The sequence below is a fragment of the Sardina pilchardus genome, chromosome 3 (genome assembly GCF_963854185.1).
Source record: "Sardina pilchardus chromosome 3, fSarPil1.1, whole genome shotgun sequence".
NCBI classification, from domain to species: Eukaryota; Metazoa; Chordata; class Actinopteri; order Clupeiformes; family Clupeidae; genus Sardina; species Sardina pilchardus.
In genome coordinates, this window is record NC_084996.1 from 24,901,560 (window position 1) to 24,911,559 (window position 10,000).

General features: G+C 41.6%; 1 protein-coding gene and 2 long non-coding RNA genes across 3 annotated transcripts in view; 2 read left to right on the forward strand and 1 right to left on the reverse strand.

The window, feature by feature from the left end:
- The first annotated feature begins 223 nt into the window (after positions 1 to 223).
- LOC134077127 (uncharacterized) lies at positions 224 to 2,688 on the forward strand. Its single transcript, XR_009938656.1, has 3 exons — positions 224 to 574; positions 1,229 to 1,471; positions 1,984 to 2,688. It is a non-coding gene; the product is annotated as an uncharacterized LOC134077127 (long non-coding RNA).
- Positions 2,689 to 3,969: 1,281 nt separating this feature from the next.
- LOC134077128 (uncharacterized) lies at positions 3,970 to 6,339 on the forward strand. The gene is made up of 3 exons (XR_009938657.1): positions 3,970 to 4,238; positions 4,882 to 5,125; positions 5,635 to 6,339. It is a non-coding gene; the product is annotated as an uncharacterized LOC134077128 (long non-coding RNA).
- Positions 6,340 to 9,096: 2,757 nt separating this feature from the next.
- Positions 9,097 to 10,000, reverse strand: part of LOC134075951 (trafficking regulator of GLUT4 1-like) — a 12,229-nt gene continuing 11,325 nt past the window's right edge. Inside the window, exon 6 of the mRNA XM_062530978.1 lies at positions 9,097 to 10,000. This exon is cut by the window's right edge and continues 449 nt beyond it. The gene's annotated coding sequence lies outside the window, so the exon portion shown is untranslated.

The following is a 10,000-nucleotide window of genomic DNA, read 5'->3' on the forward strand; positions in this document are numbered from 1 at the left end:
TATAAAAAGATTTGGCCTGTTGTTAGTCCTTCGCCTCCACAGCAAAAGCATTTCCATTGTGTACAGGGGGAACAAGCCATGGAAAGCAGGCTATTTACAATGGTAGAGTAAAATAATATAGTGTGACTCTAGAGGGCGCTCTACAGTCACCAAAAATAGTGCCCTATATGTGGAGAGTATCGCCAACTGTGTTTGGAATGTTCAGAGCAGTTCTGCCAAGGATTGGTTCAGAGGTGGTCACGTGTTTTATGGACGCCATTTTTACTACCAAAAGTACTTTTGACTAGAATGCTTTCTAATGCTTTCAGATGGCAGTGTTTGAGTATCGTTGGCATTAAGTCTTAATATCTTCACCATACAGCGACCCATTTTCTCACTGGACACTTTTCTGATAACGTTAACATTATAACGTTTACGTCATAAGCATTTTTAGTGATAAGACTCGTTAAGACATTTGCAGCACGGATTTTGTTTCTAACTACCCGGAGAGATGCCACTTCTGGAGGAGCAGCGAATACATCATACATCGTTCGTCTTAACCTTGTCTAAAAGGAAAACGGTTGGAACAACTCTGGTAAATAAGGTTTTTCATCTCCTACTGTTATCATTTATGGTCTTAATTTCCTTGCATTTTTGCGTTTTTGAAGCACTAAAGTGGCTATTAAGATAAGCAGCCAGTACGTAGTGCTGTGTCGTGTGTGTTTACTAATAGTGCTACAGCTGCTTAGCAGGTAACATAGCGATCTGTAATCATTGATAAACTTGTTAGTTTTGCATTTTCTTTCTTGTCGAGCAAAATAAGACAACGTCTTGTTTGCCTATTTTAAGAATGTCCTCCTGCTTGACTGAAATAGCTGGTCGGATAATTGCAGTTTGCAAGTTAGCTAGTCTTTCTATCAACGTTGTTATAAACTTTACCAGTAGCCTAGGCACAGTATTGTCCAAATAAATCTGTTGAAATACACAGCATAGTTTGAAGATATGGTTTGCTAGCTATCTGTCAAACTTGGTAGGTGGTGTGCTAATCACGAATTATTAAGTGGTGTCAATACAGACTTCAGCTCTACACTGGTTGTGTAGGCTATACTTCAATCTGTCAATCTGTCAGCCCTTTAGTGAGTGTGCCATGCTTTATTGAATCATGGTTTAAGGTGATGAATGTCTGTATTATAAAACAAAGCAATATAGTAAATATTATGCTTCCTCTTTGTCTTTTTTGTTATTTTAGATGTAGGTAGAGAAGAGTCAGTGGCTGGTGAAGTAAGAGGATACAGCTGTCTGCTGATTCAAGGTCCCTGCCCCGTCGCCTCAACATCCTCAAGATCCTGTAGGCTACTGCTGCTGCTCCTTGCTTCAGCACCTTTCCCCTGATGCCTGACACCCCTCATCACCAAATCAGCCCAGTCAACATGGACCCAACATGGACCCAAGTCTCCACCACAGTGTGCACAATACACTATACACAGACAGGGTATGTGATCGGTGTCAATATTGCATTCAGACAAATTGAAATTCCTTCCAAAGAACAAGTGCTTTCCTCAGCTGGATCAATTTAAGTCAAGATAAACAACAGCTTCCTTTCTTCATCGTGTTCTACCATTAACATTATTATGTTTATATTTTTGGTTAATTAAGGCACTTAGTTGCAGTTTCTCAGGTACACTTTGCTATGATGTCATTAGTAAAATTATTAGGAGGATGTAGCGTGTGTGGTGTTAAATGGTACTGCCTTGTATTATCCAAGTCTGAGGCTGAGAAGAGGAGATTCACGGTCTGCTCCCTTTGTGTCCCATGTTTTGTGGGTGTGTGTGAGAGAGTGCGCGACAGATAACGAGTGTGGTGTAGAAGCATACACATTTAATGACAACCTGTGCACATTTCAGATTTTTTAGAAGAGCAGTCCTTACTACAGTGGTAGAAATAGTGGTATTTTTATGTACATCTACCCATTTAATGACAAGAGTTTCATTATTTTACATGCAGGACGAGAACAAAGGTACAATTGGTCTGAGGGGAGGACACCGCAGACAGCTGATCAACTCCATGTCATCTAATCAGGCCATGTAAAGGACCATGAAGGGATGGACTTGGTGGAGGACAACAATGTGACACCCGAAAAGAGTACATGGAGATCTCTCATCCTCATCCCTCATGCTTATATTGCATTTCATATAGGCCTAGATTCTGATGGTCTTGTAAATGTTTGTTACACAAGTCAGAAATTGTTGTCTTTGATTATTTAATTTGATTATAATAAATGGAAATATATTTTATTGAAAAATATTTTTGAAAACCTAGCAAGTTTGTGTGTTTTAGTATCAGAATGAGCTTGTATTGACCAAGTATATCTACAAGGAATTTGACTGGCATTAGCTGTTGGAACAATTAGACATACAGTAGTATGCAGTCAGAAGATGCATACTATAGAGCACCACAATATACATAAGGCACCTACCAATAGATTGAGTGATGGCAGTGGGAAAAATGTGATTATTGTCTGGCAGGTTTTGTGCATAAGGGTAAGTTATTATTTAACGGAAAAGTTTGAGGTCAAACTAATGGTGACCTCCATGTAGCTTTTGTAATAATAATAACTTTATATAATAATAGCCTAACTTTATGATAATAATATATTTTTTAAATAACATGTGTTCAATTAAAACTATTTTCTTTTACTGTCCCAGAGTCTATTGAAACAACATACTTATTGATAAAAAAGAAAATAAATAGCATATTTTAGTCTTGCCTCATGCACGGTCGAAATACATTGTATGCCTGAATCTGGAGGTCAGACGTCAAATCTAACAGTGATTCAAAGAGTTGCTGCAACATGTAGGGATCGCTGGCTTAAGTAAGGTAAGATGTTATTCATTGTGCCCTAAACAGGCTTATTTCACCAAAATGAAGCTTTCAGCTTTCTCTTACTGCTTTATTTCAAGTTGTTTCCTCAGACTAATATTTAACTGCTGTAAGAAATTGGATAAACGAAGTTCGCCTCGTAGGCGTTTTCAGAGCTAGCTGGCTCCAACTAGGCAACGTTTATCACTATTTATCTGGTCTTTGCTAATTTTTTCAAAATGTATAATGCAGCGTATTTGCAACAGCATTTACATCTTAATGAATAGTGATGCATATTATAACATTTATAGGCCTGTTTATGACGATGTTAAGCTATTTGTTTCAACATGTCATATTCGCCCTATTGACCATCACTGAGACGAACGTACGTGACGTCACTTCTGGTCGTAAAGATGGCGCCCATGATTTGAGTTGGCGATACTCTCCACATATAGGGCACTAATTAGGGCGGTCTTATGTTGCCCCCTTGCGGTTGCACTTTTAATTAAAGTCCCGATGCTTCGGGAGTCCCGATGTGCGGGAAAGAAAGGAGCATTCTCAACCCGTACCATCTGTAACCACCACTTAGTGAAAACATAAATCACACCAAATGGAGCCTCAGCCCTCTGACCGTCACAGACGTGCCCATCAGAGACCTGAGTCGACACGGTCACCAACCCTGCCACAACTAAACAAACATACAAACTAATGCTCTCTCTGCGCCCCTGTTTGGGTATCTGATAACTTATCATCTCTGTATCATCTCAGTCCAGTCAAATACAGCATCTGCTCATCTGAAATGGAAGATCATCTCAAAAGACCAGGCCTCAACGGAGTCCTAGGTGTCTTTCATTCATGCATGAAATAAACAAAATGGATGAAATATTCAAGGACAATTTCACTCGCTACATTTTGACGAGCATTCCCCTGCTTCCTGCCAGAGTGGTAGATAGAGAGGCATCTGTAGGGTTCTGAGTCCTGCTAGTGCCCTATATGTGGAGAGTACCGCCAACTGTGTTTGGAATGTTCAGAGCAGTTCTGCCAAGGATTGGTTCAGAGGTGGTCACGTGTTTTATGGACGCCATTTTTACTACCAAAAGCACTTTTGACTAGAATGCTTTCTAGTGCTTTCAGATGGCAGTGTTTGAGTATCGTTGGCATTAAGTCTTAATATCTTCACCATACAGCGACCCATTTTCTCACTGGAAACTTTTCTGATAACGTTAACATTATAACGTTTACGTCATAAGCATTTTTAGTGATAAGACTTGTTAAGACATTTGCAGCACGGATTTTGTTTCTAACTACCCGGAGAGATGCCACTTCTGGAGGAGCAGCGAATACATCATACATCGTTCGTCTTAACCTTGTCTAAAAGGAAAACGGTTGGAACAACTCTGGTAAATAAGGTTTTTCATCTCATACTGTTATCATTTATGATCTTAATTTCCTTGCATTTTTGCGTTTTTGAAGCACTAAAGTGGCTATTAAGACAAGCAGCCAGTAGGCTACGTAGTGTTGTGTCGTGTGTGTTAATAATAGTGCTACAGCTGCTTAGCAGGTAACATAGCGATCTGTAATCATTGATAAACTTGTTAGTTTTGCATTTTCTTTCTTGTCGAGCAAAATAAGACAACGTCTTGTTTGCCTATTTTAAGAATGTCCTCCTGCTTGACTGAAATAGCTGGTCGGATAATTGCAGTTTGCAAGTTATCTAGTCTTTCTATCAACGTTGTTAGAAACTTTACCAGTAGCCTAGGCACAGTATTGTCCAAATAAATCTGTTAAAATACACAGCATAGTTTGAAGATATGGTTTGCTAGCTATCTGTCAAACTTGGTAGGTGGTGTGCTAATCACGAATTATTAAGTGGTGTCAATACAGACTTCAGCTCTACACTGGTTGTGTAGGCTATACTTCAATCTGTCAGCCCTCTAGTGAGTGTGCCATGCTTTATTGAATCATGGTTTAAGGTGATGAATTATGTCTGTATTATATCATAGTAAATAATATGCTCCCTCTTTGTCTTTTTCGTTATTTTAGATGAAGGTAGAGAAGAGTCAGTGGCTGGTGAAGTAAGAGGGATACAGCTGTCTGCTGATTCAAGGTCCCTGCCCCGTCGCCTCAACATCCTCAAGATCCTGTAGGCTACTGCTGCTGCTCCTTGCTTCAGCACCTTTCCCCTGATGCCTGACACCCCTCATCACCAAATCAGCCCAGTCAACATGGACCCAACATGGACCCAAGTCTCCACCACAGTGTGCACAATACACTATACACAGACAGGGTATGTGATCGGTGTCAATATTGCATTCAGACAAATTGAAATTCCTTCCAAAGAACAAGTGCTTTCCTCAGCTGGATCAATTTAAGTCAAGATAAACAACAGCTTCCTTTCTTCATCGTGTTCTACCATTAACATTATTATGTTTATATTTTTGGTTAATTAAGGCACTTAGTTGCAGTTTCTCAGGTACACTTTGCTATGATGTCATTAGTAAAATTATTAGGAGGATGTAGCGTGTGTGGTGTTAAATGGTACTGCCTTGTATTATCCAAGTCTGAGGCTGAGAGAGGAGATTCACGGTCTGCTCCCTTTGTGTCCCATGTTTTGTGGGTGTGTGTGAGAGTGCGCGACAGATAACGAGTGTGGTGTAGAAGCATACACATTTAATGACAACCTGTGCACATTTCAGATTTTTTAGAAGAGCAGTCCTTACTACAGTGGTAGAAATAGTGGTATTTTTATGTACATCTACCCATTTAATGACAAGAGTTTCATTATTTTACATGCAGGACGAGAACAAAGGTACAATTGGTCTGAGGGGAGGACACCGCAGACAGCTGATCAACTCCATGTCATCTAATCAGGCCATGTAAAGGACCATGAAGGGATGGACTTGGTGGAGGACAACAATGTGACACCCGAAAAGAGTACATGGAGATCTCTCATCCTCATCCCTCATGCTTATATTGCATTTCATATAGGCCTAGATTCTGATGGTCTTGTAAATGTTTGTTACACAAGTCAGAAATTGTTGTCTTTGATTATTTAATTTGATTATAATAAATGGAAATATATTTTATTGAAAAATATTTTTGAAAACCTAGCAAGTTTGTGTGTTTTAGTATCAGAATGAGCTTGTATTGACCAAGTATATCTACAAGGAATTTGACTGGCATTAGCTGTTGGAACAATTAGACATACAGTAGTATGCAGTCAGAAGATGCATACTATAGAGCACCACAATATACATAAGGCACCTACCAATAGATTGAGTGATGGCAGTGGGAAAAATGTGATTATTGTCTGGCAGGTTTTGTGCATAAGGGTAAGTTATTATTTAACGGAAAAGTTTGAGGTCAAACTAATGGTGACCTCCATGTAGCTTTTGTAATAATAATAACTTTATATAATAATAGCCTAACTTTATGATAATAATATATTTTTTAAATAACATGTGTTCAATTAAAACTATTTTCTTTTACTGTCCCAGAGTCTATTGAAACAACATACTTATTGATAAAAAAGAAAATAAATAGCATATTTTAGTCTTGCCTCATGCACGGTCGAAATACATTGTATGCCTGAATCTGGAGGTCAGACGTCAAATCTAACAGTGATTCAAAGAGTTGCTGCAACATGTAGGGATTGCTGGCTTAAGTAAGGTAAGATGTTATTCATTGTGCCCTAAACAGGCTTATTTCACCAAAATGAAGCTTTCAGCTTTCTCTTACTGCTTTATTTCAAGTTGTTTCCTCAGACTAATATTTAACTGCTGTAAGAAATTGGATAAACGAAGTTCGCCTCGTAGGCGTTTTCAGAGCTAGCTGGCTCCAACTAGGCAACGTTTATCACTATTTATCTGGTCTTTGCTAATTTTTTCAAAATGTATAATGCAGCGTATTTGCAACAGCATTTACATCTTAATGAATAGTGATGCATATTATAACATTTATAGGCTTGTTTATGACGATGTTAAGCTATTTGTTTCAACATGTCATATTCGCCCTATTGACCATCATTGAGACGAACGTACGTGACGTCACTTCTGGTCGTAAAGATGGCGCCCATGATTTGAGTTGGCGATACTCTCCACATATAGGGCACTAACCAAAAATATCTGAAACTGCATAGTGTACCTTTAGGCACAGACACTTAAAAAACATATAGGAACACAGGCACACACACACATCATGTCAACACCGTCATACACACAAACACATTTAACACACACTCACCTACACACAAACACACAAACAAATAGCACACAAGTAGGACAAGGACATACAGTACATAAATGCCATCCAAATATCCCCCTACCCCGAAGCTCAAACTCTTTCATGGAACCTTTTTAATGTTTTCCAATTCAGTAACAGAAAAAAAAAACATGTTGCCGAGAGTATATATGTCTGTTTATGTATACAGTATATGCCCATATAAAAACACTGTGGAGTATATATGTCTGTTTATATGCCCATATAAAAACACTGTGCTACAAAAATAGAGGATCACACAGCAACAAGTCAAGTTTCCCTTATGCTAGTGGTGGACAAAGTCCCCATTGACAACACACAGTAGGTTAATACAAAAGGTCACTGGCATATATATTATATTATATATATATCAGTTATAGACAATCACTCTTTGGCGATGCATCCAGTTCATTAGAAAAACCACCAAAGGCTTTTGTGTTGAGATTAAATACTTCACAGCAAGTTCACATCACACAACCTACACCAGGGCACGCGTGTCGACAGCAGCACAACAGTATGCTGGAGGTGACAGGATCATATCCTCTGTGGCCATGGACGTCGCCATAGCAACTGCTCAGGTACCCAGAATTCCTCTGGGTATGACCCTAGCGACATGTCTGTCTGTCGGTCTGTCTGTCTGTCGCATAAATAATCTCCTAGAAGACAGTTGACTAAAACCACCCGAGCCCGCAGTTTGCAACCGCAGCCCAATACACACAGGCTCGGCCCGGGATGCCCAGCTACACACACACACAAACACTGACGACACGGACATGGCTAACCCCTACAGCACATCGCTTCCTCTGTACATAATGACATACAAACACAGTAATACCTGTCCAGTATCAAAAGGCTATAGAGAGAATATAATATATATGTAAATATGTATAGTATATAGGAAGAACCAGTAATAATATATACTATATAGAGAGAGAGAGAGAGCGGAGTAGTTGTTAAGCATGTCTATATAAAACAAGGAGATGTGACTAATCATGAAAGTGTTCCGGCAGATGTGTGAGTGTGTGTGTGTGTGTGTGTGAATGTGTGTGTGTGTATGTGTGTGTATGTGTGTGTGTGTTGTTGAAAATGTTCATCTCAGTAGTGACGCTTGGCTCAGCTCAACAACAGCTGCCCGCACCACTGGGATCTGGGTCAGATCTGGACCGGGCTGGACTGGACCTGCGGTCAGGATCGGGCTGCGCCGGACTCGGGTCTGGGATCTGGGATCTGGGTCGAATTTGACCAACAGAGGCAGACGTTCTGGTGGACTAAAATGATCCAAAACTGTTTTAGTTGACAGCAAGGCTCAGTGCAGCAGCCATGTTTGCATACCTGTGTTTGGACACGTTCAGCTGAACTCACAGGAGCGCATGCGGCACTGAGCCAGACCCCAGTGTGTGTACTGAGCCGCTGAGGAGGGAGCAGTCAGTGTGTGTGTGTGTGTGTGTGTGTGTGTGTGTGTGTGTATGTGTGTGGGAGAGATAATCAGCAACACAGGAGAGATTTGGTCTGATTTTTAGGAAGGAGGGGGGGGTGTAGGGGTCAATCTGTTGAGTCCATGTGCCATTCAGCTTCACTTTACTGAGTGTCTCAAATTCACAGCAAAGGATAGAGTTTACATAAACGAGTTTACACTCCATCTCGCTCTTATTCTCTCCATCTCTCTCTTATTCTCTCCATCATTATATCATTCTCTCCATCTCTCTCTTATTCTCTCATTCGCTCCTTGTCTTCTATCCCCAATACTCCATCACTCTCTCTGCTGGTGTCCACAGTCTTTCAGCGCCTCCATTTGCAGCCCAGAGACGGCACATCTGAGAGCTCAAACACCTGTGTGTGTGTGTGTGTAGGTGTGTGTAGGTGTGTGTGTGTGTGTGTGTGTGTGTGCGTCTGTGTGTATATGTCTGTCTGTCTGTCATTGTGTGTGTGTGTGTGTGTGTGTGTGTGTGTGTGTGTGTGTGTGTCTGTGTGTGTGTGTGTGTGTGTGTGTGTGTGTGTGTGTGTGTGTGTGTGTGTGTGTGTGTGTGTGAGTGTGTGTGTGTGTGTGTGTGTGCGTGCAAGTCCTTGCGTGGCAAGCAGCTTGAAATTAAAATCTGTCCTCTGCTGTGAAGGTGGAAGATGCCGAGGGAAAGAGGGGTCGCACAAGTCTCTGTCCACCTCTGGTGTGTGTGTGTGTGTGTGTGCGCGAGTGTGTCAGAGAGTGTTCTCCAGTGCAGGGTTCCGTTTGGTTCCATCCGGTTCTGCCTGACTCACCAGCTGTGTCGGGTCGTAGCACGTCCCGCCCAATTGCTCCCGATCTGTCCACAGCAGCAGCACTGGAGAACATGACGAGAACTGGCAAGGCCTGAGTCCCAACACACACACACACACACACACTCACACACACTCACTTCAACCCCACCCCTCAGCTCTCAAGACAGAAATGTCCCCTCAGGTTTGTGCGGCATGTCTGATTAGATTCCGTGCTGTGTCACCGTGATGTGTGTGTGTGTGTGTGTGTGTGTGTGTGTGTGTGTGTGTGTGTGTGTGGGTTGTGTCACCGTGACGTGAGAGGGGCCGGGTCATCTCCGAGACTCCGCTGAAAGTGGGCCGCAGTGTGTGTATGTGTGTGTGTGTGTGTGTGTGTGTGTGTGTGTGTGTGTGTGTAGAATCGCTGACACTGTTGTTGATCTCCCTCTCCCTCTTCATCTCCTCTCCTGTCTGCCACCCTGTGTGTGTGTGTGTGTGTGTGTGTCTTCATCTCCTCTTCTGTCTGCCACCCTGACCCCTTCTGTCCTTTGAGCTCACACACTCCTCTCGTCCACCACACGCTCTGAGCTAATAGAGCTCTCTGTGTGTGTGTGTGTGTGTGTGTGTGTGGAGGGGTGTGTGTGTGTGGTTGGTCCTGTCTCCATCCCATAATGCT